Genomic DNA, 18,932 nt, shown 5'->3' with positions numbered 1-18,932 from the left:
AAAAAAACTTGTGGACACCAGTTGCACATGATTGAATTAAGTTAAGTTCTTAAAATAAAATTAACTCTAATTTAATAAAAAAACTTGATTCAGTCTTGTTGAAAGGGTGTACATAATTCGAATAACGTAGATTCAACAAGTTAAACTTCATTTAATCATGTGCAACCAGTGTTTTTGTTTTCAGTGTTGGATACATTTTTGTTTCCATATACCACACTGTAGCAAACAACTTGGTTTTTCAACGGTTTTTCAAAGTCAATTAAACCTTTTATTTTTAAGTTGTAACTTCTTTGTTTTGAAAGAAATTGGTAACTTAATTTGTTAAGTTAAAGTAACATAAAAATGTATGTAAAATGTATGTTGATTCTATATAATTTTTACACTGTGAAAAAATGCAATAGGTGTAATTTAGAAAATAAAATGTATGGTTATTTAGATATAAATGCATTGTCTCTTTGTATCTAAAATGTGTACTGCTGATGGTTCAAACCACTGATCTAGGGTGAATCTTTTCCCTTTGTACTACAACATAAGGCATGAAAATGAATTGGAAACTAATCACAGACTAGGAATATTATTCCAGGGCAGCGAACATAATGTCAATTGACTTATATCCACACAAATCATGTAAATGACCAAGGGTTGACTCTGACAGTGAGATCCAAGTAGCTGTGTCAGTAGACAACATAGCAGGAGCTAGACTCCTGAGGTCTGGAGGTAAGAGGTTTAAAAGCAGGGCTCCCTGGGCTAAACATCTGAAAGCTTGACTGATCGATCCGTTCGTCTTGTCATAGTGAGGATTGTTGTGTGTGTGCAGGTCGCACAGACTAAACAGCTTCTCAGGCTCAAAGAAGATAAACTGGACTGGAATTATTTACCACATGTAACATAATACTGTTATAACCATGTTAATACACATTTACATCATTGTAATAACATCAAGTCTGTAATAACATTCTGCCATGAAATACAGAATGGACTGACTTAAACTCTAATAAATAATTTTTAATGAAAGCATTTCAGGAGTACTACCACACATTCAGAATGTACTTATCCCAGTTCATCCACCAGTCCATCTTAAATAATCCTCTCAGATTCTTAGGATTATAATTTATTATGTGGGTAAACTATCCAGTTTAATCTCTACAGAGCTTTGCTTTAGATAGTTCAGTGTCCCTATACCCAAAACAAAAAACTTGCATACGTCACTGTTTGTGCGGGGCAGAGATTTAGCATCTCGGAAATGGATTAGAAATACCTGATTTCCTCTTACCCTGTTTAACTTGCCTAATGCCATGTGAAGAACTCTGGCCTTGCTGAAGTAAACAAGTTTGAATGGGTCGCCACATTATCTCAAATCACCCACTGCCGATTTCTTAGAAAACAGACTGCCCTAGTTTTTCTTTAAAAGAAAAAGAATGGCATAAAGAGAGCGAGTGAGTGAGTGAAAGAGAGGGGGGCAAACACATTAAATATATCTGAATGGAAACTGTACAGACCCGTCCTCACACAAGGTTTCTGGGGCAGACATTGGTTCATGTGTTCCTGCCATTTGCAGTTGTTGTACAATTGGGAGTGTTTAGAGAGAAGAGACAGAAAAAAACCTGTGAAAAGCAAACTCCTTGGCAGACACACATGTGGTTAAATTCGGTTTGCTCCCCTAGGACAGAATCACTAGTGCAAGGAGAGAAAATGAGATTAAACATGTATTATTAAATGTGATGACACAGGAGCTTATTCTGCTAAGACACCAAATGCTGCTTCGTTTATCATCTGGGGTTTTGTCAAAGGAGACGGCAGCCACACTTATCTGACACGAACTGAGTTTGCATTGTTGTCTGACCCACGATTTTAATGTAGCTGAATGCACACGCCGCACAGACCCACACAGGCAACACGCGTCTCTAAAGGCTGAGGGCATGTTTGCATAAAGGCTGTTTAACGCTACACGTGGTCGTTTTCAATGGGAGAGAGCTGGCAGGTAATACAATGAAGGCAGCATTGAAAGAAGCACAGGTTGGCAAGCTTGTGTTACTCTGTGGTGCATGACTGATAGAAAGTACCTCACTATACAATCCAGGTGATTTGAGCTTTAATAATATTTATAAAATTGGCTGGATGCATCGTGTACACGGTAAAAAAAAACCTTTAAAATTCAAATTGAAGAGAAAATAAGAGGTTCATTTTGAAAATGCTACTAATATTTTCACTGGTGAGGCTTTTGGGACTGGGCTGAGTCAGTCCCATTATACATTATGTGTGGGTTGCATTTAGCAGGCATCCCCAGATCCCATATTCCACCATACAACTAGTCCATATAACTCTATATAAAGCATAATCCAAAGCCACTAGTGACTAGTCCCTTTCACACATGCAGTCTTTACTGGTAATTTACTGGTAATTTACTGGTAATTTACTGGTAGCAGCCATATCACCCTGTAGCCCAAGACAGCTTGCCCACTGAAGCTAAGCAGGGTTGAGCCTGGTCAGTACTTGGATGGGAGACCACCTGGGAAAGCCAGGTTGCTGCTGGTAGAGGTGTTAGTGAGACCAGCAGGGGGTGCTCACCCTGTGGTCTGTGTGGGTCCTAACACCCCAGTATAGTAATAGGGACACTATCCTGTTTAAAAGCTCAGATGAGACGTTAAACCGAGGTCCTGACTCTCTGTGGTTGTTAAAAATCCCAGGATGTCCTTCGAAAAGAGTAGGGGTGTGCCCCGGCATCCTGGCCAAACTTGCCCATTGGCCTACTAATCATCCCCATATATAAAAATCATCGGCTATATCACTCTGCCGGTCTGTTTTTTGGGTCACGTGTGTTGCGTTGTCATGCCTCCGTGTTGAAGGTTGCTTTCCGTAGGCTGCCAGTACTCACATCAGCCCCATTCGTGTATTTGCGGGTGAGATATAACCTCGCTGCTTTATTCCCAAGTTGATTGAGTCCCGAGTCCCGACCACTTATTGGGAGAATTCTTGCATTAGGGTTCATAACATCTAAAACGCATGGAAAACGCAGGACGCGCCGCTTTCTTCTGCTTTTCAAAGCGCTCGTCTGTGAACACGAGTTTTGTTTCAGATGCGTCTATATTTGAGTGCGCTTACCGGCCGTGCGTCTATATTTAAAATAAACTTGAGCACATCTTGATACGGACAGCATCAAAAAGGATATTGTCATGATTGAGATGCAGGAGTGAGGAAGTGAGGACGCAAGTGCAGAGTTTGTGTGAATAAATAACATTTAATAAATTAACCAGAAATAAAACACGGGAATCAAAACATGGCAGGTACGTAAAACACAGAAATAGATAAACGTTAAGTGGAACAGACATGGTAGAAACGACAATGATCCGGCAGTGAGTATGGCACAAACACAGGTATAAATACACACAGACTAAATGACAAATAGGTGGAATGAATCAGGTGATTAATGAATGTCCAGGTGATAATAATTAGAACAGACACAAAACATGACACGGACTAAACGTGACAGTACCCCCCCTCAAAGAGTGGCTTCCAGACACAACCACCCAAAAAAAAAAGTCCACGACGGAGTAAAATATTAACACATGAGATCATTGTGGTGAGTATTGTGGTGATAGTTTTTATTTATTGTGTGGCTGCGTAAAAAAAATCTCATGCAAATAATGATTAAAATATTTTCATAAGTTTGTTGTGTGGCTGTATTATGTTAATTTTATGTAAATGATAATTAAAATGTTTTCATAAGAAACCTTAATGTATGTGAACTGGATTTGTAAGTGCACTTTGGGGTTGGACTGCAATTGCGTTTCTTGGGTCTGTTTTTAAAGCCCCCAAACCGCCTTCAACACTTTCAGCGGTGAGGGTGGACGCAGCGATGTCCTCTGCTGGCGTCAGGTCATGTGTGGAGGCAGATCCACCTCCCATTACACGGCGTTCCCAATTTAAGCTGGCAAGCTTGGGATTCCCCCGTCTCCTGACATCATTATAGCGCTTGGCGCAACATCCTGAGGATGCCAGATGATGAGACAATTGTGGCTCTTTCCTCCCACACCTGTTTAACCAACGCTGATTTGGGCGGGTTTCTCCTATCCCCATACAAAACAACTTCTCTGTCTGTGACTGCTCTTACAAGAACGTCGGTCTCCTCGGCTGTGAACCGCTCCTGGCGTGCGCCTGGTAAATCCGTCATAATAATAGCAACCCGCCATGGAACTTGCGCACTTGCGTTTAAAGGGAATGTTGGATGACGTTCTGATTGGTTTATTTGAGGTTACGCCCAAACCACACCTATGAATAATGAACCTACTTCAGACCAACCCCTTATTGATTTGGGCCTGGCGCAAGAGTTTCCCGCCGGGAAAATAGCAACAGCGCCCAAGATCCGCCCACAAAGTCACTTGCGTTTTGCGCTTCACACTTGCGTTTCAGATCGTTAAAATAGGGCCCTAAGGCTGAAATGAGTCCCACTCTGGCCCTGATAAATTCATTTTGGTAAATTCAGGGTAATTTACCAGAATTATCGTGTGAAAGAGACTACTGTCTGACAGACCATACAAACCATCACACCTCAACTTTTCTGCCCCCTGCCAGTTTAGAGCAAAGTAGTCATCTATGCCAACAATGATAGAGTACAATGCCAGGTTTAACTGAGGTAAAGCCCAAATCCCAGAATTCCCTGGATTGACAGCCTGTACTATGGCAGGAGATAACAACTGTGACAAGTTCTAGTAAACCTGGGCCCTGGAGAAAGACAAAAAGCGTAGCACGTCGCTCTGCATCAGTTACATCACAGTAAGAATTGAACATGTTTGACATGCAATTTTTATCAAGAACGCTACACAAGATCATCATGCCATAGTTTTATTTTGGTGTTGTTCGACTTGTTATCTACGACTATCTAAATCAGATTTTTTTGATCTGGCTTGCCACGAGTCTTCTTTATCCGTTTTATTGTTTGTTTAGAGTTCCTTTCTCACCCTCCCTTTCTTTCTCGATTTATATTTTCATTTCTGTGTACTCTCCCCACGATTTTTCATGTTCCCAGCAGGGGTGTGACAGGTGTTTGCGAGCTGCACCAGGTTGTTTCACTTTGTCTCATACAGTTCATATTAAGCTGAAATCCTGCAGATAGCATCTTACTTTTTAAGAACATTAATTGACTGTGGCTTTATCATGGTCACGGTTGTACAAATAAGATATAGCAGAACCTTTTTAAAGATAAAATCAGTTCTTTGCAGCTTGTTGGTGTTTATAAATTGGAGATTTTGTTGTGAAGCCTCATGTTTAAGTAGGATTTGTTGATCTACGATATACATCTCAGCAGTTGCACTACATATTGAATATGACTCACAGGTGGAGGACGAATTTATTGCATTCATTAAAGCTCAAGATTTGATGCATGCAAGAATTTATAATAACACATTTTTAAAAAATGAATCATCCGCTGTCTTTGCATGCTGTGATTTGGGGGTGTACGATAGAAAGAGGGACTTTTGGTGTTAATACCTGCTGCTTTTCCTGATGGTGTGAGGCAGCTGTCAATTTCATACATAAACAAGTGGGGTGAACCACTGATTTTAGAAATGTTATGTTCTAGCTAGTCGCGTTAGGGTGAGATAGCTGGATGCTGGCAGGTCATAATAATCAGACTTTTGATAGTGGATATAAAGTGTGATTCATATTGCTGCTTTATCTGCTTTAGCAAGACCAGCTTAGATCATCATGCATTTCCATGCCGGTTCAGGTGAGATTATGCGGGTGGACATGCGAAGCCATGCTGTTTTACAGCAATACGTAGCTGGAAAAGCTTGTCAGCCAGCATGGCTTCTCTGTGGTGATGCTGTGATTTTGTAACGAAGCTCTGTTGGAACACCAGCATCCAATTTTTTTCCTTCTTCAATCCAGGATGTTGAACAAATTTAAAGGAGGGGTGAGCGAGGCACAAACAAACGCGGGGTTAATTGTAACGCAGCTACTTTACATATTCATACAGGACTGAGCAATCTGTGCTTTTGGTCCTTTTCTCTTACTGTCAGAAGATGATCTGCTTTGAATTTATGAAAAGTTGTGATGTGTTTTGGTAAAGATGTTAACTCTTTCAACGCCAGCATTTAAAAAAAAAGTCAGCTGCAGCATTTTTCATGATTTTCACAAAAGTTTAATGCCTTCCAGAAAATGCTTCTTTTTAAATATATAAACAAACAATATATCAAATGAAAGAACAGACCCTCTGTTTTAAAAAAAAAAAACAGTTTCATCCTACCTTCATTAGTTCTCTTTTTATCACCTCTCAAATATGGGTAGGTTTCTTCAAAAACACCCAATTTTGATCAAAAAGCTGAGATAATTGCATTTTTGTGAAGATCTTTTGATAGAGATCAGATGAAGAGCGATCTTTAAAACACACGGAGTTCTTTCTCTTTCACATGAGGCGTTACTTCCGAGTTGTATAATAGCGGTATTTCGGAAAGATGGAAATTCTCGTCATTGGCAGGGAAGCGTTTTCTCTTAATTGGCGAGTAATCTCGTCAATGGCGGCGAAAGAGTTAAACAGAGAGTGTTTTGGAGGCATAAAAGTACATTTCTTTATCTTATGTTTTTTTTTTTTCGATTTCTGAGTTGGGTGTATAAGTCACCAAATCCAACCTTATATTTTTTTAAAGCAACACTATGTAGTTTCCATGTAAAAATGACTTACAGCTCCCCCATGTGGTTGAAAAGCGCAACAGTGCCTGGTATCAGACACTCTTCTGCAGGCAAGGGGAGGGGCTGGGCTGTGTTTCCTACCCTCCACCGCCACTTTCAGAGTGTGCTTGTAGCTAGGAGGCTGCTCAGGTTGCAGCAACAGTACAATTTGTCCAGTTAAAAGTTGCTCTATCACTGAAATAATTTTAGAGACATTATTTAAAGGTAAAAAATACATAGTGTTGCTTTAATCACTGTCTTTTTATCTAAAACATAACCATTTTGAAACATGTCAGCAACACCTAGTAACTGATAGCTGGGATGTAATTTTTTCACAGCTGGGTTAGTTGTAACACAGTGTTACAACTAAGCCTCAAGTTATACATTCAGAGGCGCACCTTGTCAACAGGCAAGGCAGGCAACTGCTTGGAGCCCCGAGCCACTAGAGGGCCCCCGAGTTTGTTTCTTGGATGGCCAGCTAGATGAACATAGATACTCAACATGACTGCGTATCAAAATTCCGATTGGATGGAATGTTGATTGACATTGGCTTAGCCCAGTCAAAATCCAACCCAGGTGGATAACTTGCCAGTTTCGAAAATGAACGTAGCGAATGGGTGACGTTGTATCGTTCAGTCGTGCTGTCGCAGTTGATCCGTACGGATCACGACCCACGCTTTGCCTTGCATGTGATTGCCAGATTAATACGCAAATTTAAATAGGAAAAGTTTATCATTTGCACGTGTTTCAAAGGCTTGCAAATGCTAACACTCAAGTGATTTAAAACAATTTAACCGCAAAAAGGCGCTAAAGTGAGCAGCCCTCTGTACCCACATGTGGTTTAATGTGTCCGGTCCAGCTCCAGTCAGGCACGTGCCCAAGTGTAAATCTTTTGTGCCCCGGTGTAAATCTCAAGTTTAAATTTTAGCAGTTAACTAGTGCAATCCTTTACAAAGACAATCGCGGCAAAAACGGATCTATATGCAATGTAGTTACGAATTTATGCTTGTAAAAGCGACGAAGCAGTCGCAATGACGCGTGCACGCACGTATTCATGTACGCGCGCGTCTTTGCGTTCATTCGCGCACAACCGCATTCAAAAGACGCCACGCGAGTGAGTTAGCTTATGAAAACATGACGAGACTAAAGGAAGTTTCTAAATAACAATGCAAATCTTATTTTGACTCGTTCATTATTGGCTTATGTGATGGACATCAGAAATGTTTTGTGCAAAGCAGGGAAATGGAAGCAGAAAGGAGAGATGATGAGTTTAAGGGAGGTAAGACAAACTACATCCTCACCCTGTCAGGTCTCAAACATTATCAAACAAATCTCGGGAAAACCTCTTGTCAAGTCTATTGAATTGCATTGTTGCTCAGAAAATCAACAGATGTATGTCTTATACTGTTCTGTATTTTCAGATATGAAATTAATATTTAGTTTACTAATATTAAACTCTAGGACACTAACTTGCATAACAGTTAGCAGTAACTATGACTGAGATTATTTAGTATAGCAGTCATAAAATGACTGGTTTCTTAAAATATTCTTGTAAAAATAAGTTATTAATCATTGCTATCATTGTATAATGTAGAAAATATTTCTCTGCTGTCATTATTTCCAAACATGTTATGCCATTTATGCATCCAAACATGTTAATAATGTTAGGTATGATGAAGATTACACCTGTATATAAGTATCTTTCGCAATAACTGTTGCACTGTATAATAGTGGGTTAAGCAAAGGACATTGTATAGAAATTTTGCACACTTCTTGCACACTTTATTTTACGACCCGCAAAGTACCGCGTAATTAAACCGAATTTACAGCGTACCTATTTGTAACAACAGAGTACCTCTACAGTACGTACTTGTAGTTATAAGGGAACAATATTTTAAGTTTGGGGTAATAAGGGGGTAAGAATATATGGAAAATTATTCTCTAAGTATTTCATAACTACAGGGTACCTATTGTTATATTACGTGGTATGTATGACTTACGTCTATGGGTAATATGGTCTATGTGTAATATGTTTTTTTTTTTTCATATTTGCTACTTACCTGATGAAGTGTTTTGTATAGCCTACAGTTGATGTCTACAAGCCACGTCGGCAAATAAAATATAACACAATAAAATAATAGCAACTTGTACCTCTTTGATCTGTATATGTATACAGGAGTTACCAGGTAACTCTTATATTTGCGGGCTGTAAATTGAAGTGGGGCTTATTCCCCGATTGTTCTGTGTATGTACCAGGTAACTCACATATTTGCGGGCTGTAAACTAAAGTGGGGCATATTCCCCGATTGTTCTGTGTATGTACCAGGTAACGCACATATTTGCGGGCTGTAAACTAAAGTGGGGCTTATTCCCCGATTGTTCTGTGTATGTACCAGGTAACGCACATATTTGCGGGCTGTAAACTAAAGTGGGGCTTATTCCCCGATTGTTCTGTGTATGTACCAGGTAACGCACATATTTGCGGGCTGTAAACTAAAGTGGGGCTTATTCCCCGATTGTTCTGTGTATGTACCAGGTAACTCTCATATTTGTGGGCTGTAAATTGAAGTGGGGCTTATTCCCCGATTGTTCTGTGTATGTACCAGGTAACTCACATATTTGCGGGCTGTAAACTAAAGTGGGGCTTATTCCCCGATTGTTCTGTGTATGTACCAGGTAACTCTTATATTTGCGGGCTGTAAACTAAAGTGGGGCTTATTCCCCGATTGTTCTGTGTATGTACCAGGTAACGCACATATTTGCGGGCTGTAAACTAAAGTGGGGCTTATTCCCCGATTGTTCTGTGTATGTACCAGGTAACTCTCATATTTGCGGGCTGTAAACTAAAGTGGTGCTTTGTTCACCTCTTGTTATAAATGTTATAGGGTAAATACCATAAACATACAGAATATTGTTATTTTTATTTTAAAACAACTTATTTCAAAACATCTTTAAAACACTATAATTAAGCCAACACTTAATGTTTATTATCACATAACTTTTATTTAAAAAAAAAGTCATGACCATTTTTCATTGTTTTTGCGGCTTGGCTTCCTCTGTTGGTGTTCTTGTCCACTCGGATGATGAGTTGATGTCGTCTCACAAATGCTGTTCTGCATTACATATAAAAAACATAAATGAAAGCCTTCAGTAAATGTTTCTTCACTGTGCCTTGACAGAAACAGAGTTTTCTAAGCCAGTTACGTTAATAACTTTAGGCTTACTTATGTGCTAGCTAACCTGCTACCGTTAGCTAGCAACTTTCTTGAAAAACATTGTTTGAAATGCGTGAGTCATGTATTAACAAAACCAGTCACCTTATCCAGCATGCGGATCCTGCTAATATCACTCGCAGCCGTATTCCACAGTGTAGAATGTTTTTAAAACATCTTAAAGAAATTTCACAAAGCACCACTTCAAATATGTCCGCAAATGTAGGAGTTTCCTGGTAAATAGGGAATAAGTTGCTATTTTTATTGTACTTACCTTAAAAAAAAGATAACCACATTAAATCAGCTGGACTTTTGTTATTAAAAGCAAGTAATATAGGCTACTAAAATAAAAGTGATATTCTGTTATATTTATTTGCCGATGTGGCTCGTAGACATTGACTGTATACAACATTCAGTAGTCAATATGAAAAATTCACAATAAAAAATAAATAAAAAATAATTTCCCCATAGACTTGACTAGCATACATACCACGTAATATTACAATAGGTACCCTGTTGTTATAAAATACTTAGAGTATAAATAATTTATAATTCTTCATATTCTTACCCCCTTATTACCCCAAACTTAAAATATTATTCCCTTATACCTACAGGTTACCTACCCTGTTGTTACAAATAGGTACGCTGTAAATTCGGTTTAATTACGCGGTACTTTGCGGGTCGTAAAATAAAGTGTTACCAAATACTATTAATGAAAATGATAATTGGTAATACCATATTAAGGGAAATAACTCACAATTATCATTTTTGTCTTCATTTTGTAGTCCTTTAAAAAAATCTATTTATATGCATTGATGCATAATACAAGAATGGTTAGATGAAGGATCATGGATGGATGAATGTGTGGATGAATGTATTGAATTATTTGTGTTTAAACAAAATTTTCTACCAGGTGTTACAACAAACCCTCTGTTTGTTACAACTTAACCCACCTAATGGTTTTGTGGTCCAGGGTCACATATGTTGCGTTGTATGCTTCTTTTACATATGTAATGAATTTCATTGTAATCATTGACTAAACGCGCTGCTGTTTTCTACAGTATGGTGGTTTGGCACTATTCGGTTGAGCTGGTGTTGCAGGGACTGTTACATGTGCAGTCAACATTGTTATGTTGTTGACTGGCCTGTGTTATGCCCATTTTTGATGGGCCGTTATTTTATATTTTCCCCTCCTGCTCTAATGTTTTTTATCTGATCTTTTGTCCCCACCACTTTTCAACACAAAATGATGCCCCTGAACTTAAATATTTTTTTTTCAAAATCAAAAAGTGTTAGGTTGTGCCCCTATATAAAAAGTATATAAAATTTCTTCAGAAATTACAGTATTACTGGGTATTACTGGCAACTAGCTGCCAGTAACTTTACATTTATGTTATTTACTGGCAACAGTTTTTTCAAAGTTGAATGAACATGAAACATTTTCAGTCTTTATCTTCTACAGTAAGTTACTGGCAACCAGCTGCATAATTACAGCTAATTTTTTACAGTGTATGAGAACACGGACAATAACCACTTTAAAAAAAAGTTTATAATAACATACCTATGCATATTGTTTTGGAAGGTTTTTATTTCCAAAGCACATCTGCAGGTGCAGCTGGTCTAATACATGTTATGCTTACAACCAAGTTTATGACCTTTCATCGAGATGAGATGGTTCAGAGGCTTTGTAAAGTAATGTGTCCAGTATTGAAATCTAATGAAACCATTTGCTTCTGATGGCCCTTTGATGCGTGGTTATTTTTGAGCACTTCTGTTTGGATCGACAGCATACGCCACGATTGTTCTCCCTTCAGAGCTCCCATTGCAAGTATCATTTATGCAATTTGGAAAGCTCTGATATCTAATAGTTCTTTTGGTAAAGCAATAGAGGGAAATTACCAATGAATAAGTGTGCAGATTGCATATTTGTTTGCACAGCAATCAGAGCAGCATTGAAGATGACTCAACATCATCTCAAGTGCTTTATTATACTGGCTGAGTGAGTCTAACCATTGTTATCAGACTCGAATGGAGTTTAAGTACTAAGCAAATATGTATGAAATCTTTTGTGCAAAAAGGTTTTGTAGCTAGAAAATATTAAATACAGTTATTAAACGGTTCACCGGAATGCTTGATTCTGATTGGCAGTCGCATTCCAAGGTTTGTTAATATTCCCAGACAAAAAATTATCTGAAACTAATACAGACTGATCTCAGGAAAGTCGTGTTATAGTCACGCAAAATTTAATTAATTTACTCGTGTCCATGGCACAACATTCAGCTTTTTCGTGCCTTGAGCACGAATGTCTTTTCCCTGTCAGTCGCACAAATCTCGGACACGACTTTCTTTTTCGTTTCATTTTATGTATTGTTTTCTCATTGTTTTTTTGTTTTTTTCTCACCATTGTCGCTATCTGTTACATTTTTAGATATCCTAACCCAAACACGAAATCTAATAAAGTTGACATAATGAAAGCAAACTTGATTTATTAAGTTACAGCAACTCATTACATGTCAAGATAGTTGAAATTTCCTGTTAATGCTAGTTGAACAAATGTTTAAAAAAGTACAAAAAGGCAATTTTTTTACATTGTAGAGTAGGTTAACATATTGTTTAGATTCTTTATGTACAATTGCATTACTGTTGCATTTAAAAATGACATGTTACTGCTCATTTAACTGTATATTGATATTATTTATGTTTGAAGAGCTTTACTTAATAAATAAAATAAGCAAAATAACATTTAACATTTTATCATCCTGTTTAAAGCTTACTTGCTTCTTGAGTATCACTGAATGTTTGCACCTTTTTTAATAGTTGTGTAGGAGTCTCTCAGTCACTTGTAAAAAGATACATTTCAACATTATCACTGATGGACAGGGGTCAAATATGCAGAAGATGATAGAAGCAAACAATGTGCAGGACCTGGAGGATGTTTTCCCGAAAACCAGTGGGCAGTTTAACTGTTTTGCACAAATACAGTAAGAAGTTTTTAAACAACCACCACAAATCATAAAAAGAGTCATCGTCCAGACAGCATACGGTAAAGGAATACACTGTAGTTCACCCAAAATGAAAATTTTGTCATCATTTCCTCACCCTCGTGTTCTTCTAAACCTTTATGAATTTCTTTATTTTGTACAAAGTACAAAAGAAGATATTTTGATAAACGATGGTAAGCACATAGTTGATGGAAGACTTAGTATTCATATAGAAATCAGTGGGTACCGTCAACTGTTTGCTTACCATCATTTATCAAAATGTATTGTTTTGTGTTCAATACAGGTTTAGAACAACATGAGGGAGAGGAAATGATGACACAATTTTCATTTTATTTTTATTTTTGTAAAAGAAGTCCTGGACTATATGCAAACATCTTTATGGGGTGGTTTTTCAGTCAAGTCACAAACTAAAATGTTTGAGCCGTCTAAACTGAATACAGCTTGCACGGACATTTCTTGAAATACAGTATATCAGTAACATTTACTACTTTAATGACCTAATATAACTAAAGCCTATAGTAGTCCTGGCTTAATCTACAACCTGTCTGGAAAACTGCTCATATGTGAAATAGCTTATTCAAAACAGTACTAAATTAAACTTCAGTTTTTGTAATTCCTTTTATTTTTATAAACATAGATTTTCCAGATTCTTCAAGATGTTTCTAAACTCGTAATTTTAACTGTAAATAAATATAGTTAATATATTGCCCTATAGAGACTGACATATAATGAAAGCCCAGTTTTCTAATGTATGTGTTTTTATATAGACCAGGGTAGCTACTAATGAACTGCATGAATATGGAAAGAACACTCCTATTCTATAATTTAAAGTCAGACTCTGTCCATCTGCCTCTGAGCATCATTACTGAGTTTAAACATGAATAAAGATGATTTTTAATTAATTCCTCTTCAATGGGAATGTGTTGTCACAGTGAAAAATAATGGCCACTCAAAGGTTAGCTGCAAAACTTACATCCAAGATGAAAGACTTACTTTCACTTTCCTACTTGAGGTTTACTAGGCAACGCCGACCATCGCCAGAATATACAGAACTTGGATGCCTTTTGTTAATATGATCTAAGAAACAGACTTTCACCAAAGCAAATGATGTTTTACAACAAAGTTTGGGAGGAACAAACAATCCGGCAAATCATATCGTAATTGCGACCAGCAGTCAACAATCAACAATCAGGTATCCGCCTGATCAGCATGAGTGGAAGCCAATAGACGGTTTCATCAGACGCATGTGCGGCGATGCCATTACACGTCTGGTCGGAACTTTACTTCCAGCCTCTGTTTGTTTAGTGGTCTAACTAGTCTCTAAACTCAACTCTTGAACAAATACGTTGTCGAAAATACAAATTCCTATGTAATCTATGTGTTGTTTATTTTGCTTGTTATATAAATAAACTAAAATGACTTTATTGTTATTGATTCTTAGCGGAGTTTACCGGAAGTTACGTGTGTTCCACGAAAGCCTTTTGTTTATGTTGTTACTGCTGAAACCGTCTATATAGATGAGGGGTGTCAAACTCAATTTCATCCAGGGACACATCGACATTACGGTTGCTCTCAACGGGCCGGTTGTATTTGAACGACTATATGAATGTATCAACTCTTTTATTACTGTACATTGCATAATTCTCTCTGCATTTGATTACTATAGGTTTTGTTAATAACTCAATTAATACCTAGCTTTGAAAGTAGAAGCCCAGGCAAATAATAACAAAGTAGTACAACTATTCTACAGATTATTTTAAAAATAATTGTGGTAACAAAAACACATGTTGTATGTGAGCACACTCAAAATGTTTTGTTATCCTTCATTGTGCAGGTAAATGAGAGGGTTTTTAAGATACTAATAAAGAGCTTTACAATCTGCACCACATGCATTTATTAGACACATATACTCTCGATTGTCATTTCTTGCCCTCTTTGCAAAAAAGCTGTAATTTTTTACCTGGCTTCAAGTGTCTGATTGACTGACACAGAGCCGTCGCTAGTCCCTTTTTACTGGGGCACGTGCCCCAGTGTAAATCTTTTGTGTCCCGGTGTAAATCTCAATTTAAAATTTTAGCAGTTAACCAGTGCATTCCTTTACAAAGATAATCGCCGCAAAAACTGATCTACATTCAATGTAGTTATCCAATTTACGCTTGTAAAAGCGACAAAGCAGTCGCATTGACGCGTGCACGTATGTAGTATCTATGTCCGCACGCGTCTTTGCGTTCATTGGCGCACAACTGCATTCAAAAGGTGACGCCACGTGGGTGAGTTAGCTTTTAAAAATATGACAAGAATAAAGTATGTTTCTAAATAATAATGCTAATCTTATTTTGACTCGATCATTATTGGCTTCTGTAGATGTACATCAGAAATGTTTTGTCCAAAGCAGGGAAAGGGAAGCAGAAAGGAGAGAAGATGAGTTTAAGGGAGGTAAGACACACTATAGTCTCACCCTGTCAGGTCTCAAACATTAGAGGAAATCTCAGGAAAACCTTGTCAAGTACTGTATATAGAATTGCATTGTTGCTGAGAAAATCAACATTATGTATCTGTTATATTGTTCTGTATTTTCAGATTTGAAAATAATATTTAGTTTACTTATATTTAACTTAGGGCGCTGAGTTGGCAGCGGTTTTGGGCGGCCGGTCTCAGACGCGAAGGCAGATTGTTTTGGAAGGAAATGCCGCATAGCCTGTGACGATTTCTGTGCCTCAGTAAAGCGCTGGGTAAACCCCTCCACAGAAAGGCCGAAGAGCCCCGACGGCGACACGGGCGAGTCAAGAAGGGCAACCCGATCCGTGTCCTTGATGTCCGTCAAGTTCAGCCACAGATGTCTCTCCAGAACAACCAGGCTAGCCATTGCTCTTCCCACAGCCTGAGTGGTGACTTTGGTAGCGCGGAGGGCCAGGTCAGTCACGCTACGCAGGTCCTTAAAAGATGACGGGTCAGGGCCTGCCTCATCCATATCGCGGAGGAGTTTTGCCTGGTAAACTTGCAGCACTGCCATCGTGTGGAGAGGAGATGCAGCGTGGCCATCGGCGTCGTATGATTTCGATGCCAGAGTTGATGTCAGACGGCAGGGCTTTGACGGGTGGTTCATCTTTGCCCTCCAACTGCCGGCCGAGGATGGGCAGAGGTGGGCAGCGACAGACTCCTCGAGCGGTGGCAGTTTGGTGTAGCCGTGTTCGTCGGCGCCGTCCACTACGGAGAGGACGTGGGAGATGGGCTCTGAGCTTGGGTGGAGTGAGGAGCGCGCCAGGACTTAGTAAGCTCCAGATGAACTTCCGGGAAGAACGGCGCTCGCCGCTGGGGGGATTGTTGACGGCGCCCTGGCTGCAGGAACCACTCATCCAGACCGTATTGAAAGGGAACCAGATACTGTCCGTTTCTAAATCCAAAGGCTGCAGGATGCGGAGGTCGGTGAACGTGATTTCACCAAGTAGGATGTGATCCTAGATCAACACCATTGTTGGTCCTGGATCAACATTTTCATTAACCAATAAGATTGCAGGATTAGGGTGTATGTTAGATTTAGGTTTAGAATTGGGTTAGGGGCTTTTAAAAAATACCCCTCAAACTATTATTTCACACTAATTTGAGGGTTTAAAAATGGTCTGGTTTATTTAAGTTAACTGACCATTACATTCGCAAGTCATATGAAAATTACAAATATTTACTATAAACTAAGAATAATATTCAACTTTATAATTGTTAATATTCTGAAACAAGATAGTCTTGATGACGTATGCAGGCTGGAAATGCGACCTCCGGAGGCTGCAGCCTTCGCATTTAGACACGGCCACTCTAGTAATGCGCGCATGCGGGGCACTTCTTGTTCTCTCTCCTGCAATCATCAACATTATCACTATAATTACAGTACAAAAAGACTTTGGCGGGACAAAAAATTCGTTTTAGTGGCTGCTAAAAAAAATCAATGTAGGAATAGCCTGCAAAAAATAAAACTAATAATAACAATAAAATAATTTGTAAGCTCTCGCGGGCCAGATAAAATGAGGGGGCGGGCCAGATGTGGCTCGCGGGCCTTGAGTTTGACACCCCTGAATTATAGATATTCAGTCAACTCACCCATGCTCCTCGACAGTTCTCAGCATCCCTCTACCACCCCGTCTCCTCACACTCACCTGGTTACTTCCTAACCTTAATACAGGAGGGGGTGTTCTGGGCTCGGCCCAAATACCAAGCTCAGAGCCCTCACCTTGGACAACCCGCAGTTTAAGACTATCAGTAATTCTATCTGACTTATTTGTAAGTGTGAAATTGGGAATAAGCCGTAATTTTTACTCTTCATAAACATGAGTCTGTAATTCTTCCGCCAATACAGTAATAATAAAAACAATACAAATACCAAGAAAAGTATGTAATGTCTAAATTTGAAACACATTAAAGTGTACTCACCATTAGATTTACTAAACAAAGTGGGTCTCTGAATGAAGAACTTTATCTTTGCCCTTATGAAGATTATTATATATTCACTCGTGTATGTATTTCCATGTTAAATGTCCACTGCTAGAAACTTGCCATTGGCTGTTTGTATTTGAATAATAAATGAGGTGAGTGAGGGTATGAAGGGTTTTGGGCTATTTAAATGATGTTTATTAGTCATTTCTAAACAAAATTGTTTCATATTGTTATGTTTTGTGTAATAATGTTGCATTTTATGATTTAGATTCTGAAGATAATATGTTAGTAAGATAATAAAAATTAGTAGTAAAGCTCATGTGAGCTAAATACTACTAAAGAGAATCTACATGAATGACCAAAGTGAATATATTTTGCCTTAAATAATATGTTTGCTCAACAATCATATGGTTTGGGGGCACATTGTGTCACTGTGGGGGGACACATTCTTGATGATGGGCCTAAAAGAAAATGTAAGAAAATGTTAAGAAATACATCTTAGCCACATGCGATTACTACAATACAGCCTCTCTCTCTCTCTCTCTCTCTCTCTCTCTCTCTCTCTCTCTCTCTCTCTCTCTCTCTCTCTCAGTATTTAGTGCAGTCTATCTGGGCAACATCCCACAAGCTCCCTCTTCAAACAGCCTGTGGCAGACTGTATAAAGGTAGGCATCAGTGAGTGGAAGAAAGCAAGGAACAGAAAACAAGAAAATTCCGGTCCTTCATGTACTCATGGGAATCTTTATTGGTGTTTTGATGTGCTGTTGAAAGCTTACAGCTGTCAGAGGTTCCCCTGAGAGAGTCTAAATGGGAGTTTCCTCCAAAACATCTCAATGGTAGGTGAATCAGCACATAATTAAACACAATGACAATCCAATATTCTAACCATTTGTGATAGGAAGCCCCCACTTGTTTAAGCAAGCAGTTTGTTCAGTAAATTGGTTTAGGGGTTTCTTTACATCACTTAATTATGTCGGTTTAATTACATCGGCTCATAAAGCGCCTTTTCGAACCTAAACGTGTATACTTATTGTCTCTTGGCTCATTACAAATCATTGTGAGTGTCCCAAAAGGACAGAGTCCTCAGTTTAGGGAATCAGTGGGTTGAGCACATTTAATTGTGGGGTTGTTGAGTCCACACACTGCCAACACACATTTATGTCCAAACTCCTTGTAAAAGTGGATTTTGCATAATATGTGCCATTTGATGTATGTGTGTCAAAAAAGAAAAACTCCAGACTATATTGAAATGCAATAAGTGCTAAACTGCAATCTAAAAATTCTGGGTTGTTTCAAGGTAAAAGCTGTTTGTTTAAATGAAATGTCAATTTTTAATCCATCTATTTAAACAAACCAGCATAGGTTCATTTAAACCTTACAGTTGGAATTGTCCGTATTTGACCCAACCATTAACCCGGCATTTTATAGAGAGTGCTATAAGAACTTTGTCTGCCCACACACCCCCTCCAGAATTCGACAATATCAACTCACAGTGCTGTGTGAGTGCAGCTATTAAAACTCGGACTACCAGCAGTAAGCTAGAGTGTTGAACTTCTCGAATGTAACACGTTACAGTGGTTTTCGGTGGGTGCTCGGTCCATCTATATCACAGGGCTGTTATTTGAAG

Source organism: Paramisgurnus dabryanus, chromosome 2 (genome assembly GCF_030506205.2).
Source record: "Paramisgurnus dabryanus chromosome 2, PD_genome_1.1, whole genome shotgun sequence".
Lineage (NCBI taxonomy): Eukaryota > Metazoa > Chordata > Actinopteri > Cypriniformes > Cobitidae > Paramisgurnus > Paramisgurnus dabryanus.
This window is presented reverse-complemented; position numbering follows the sequence as displayed.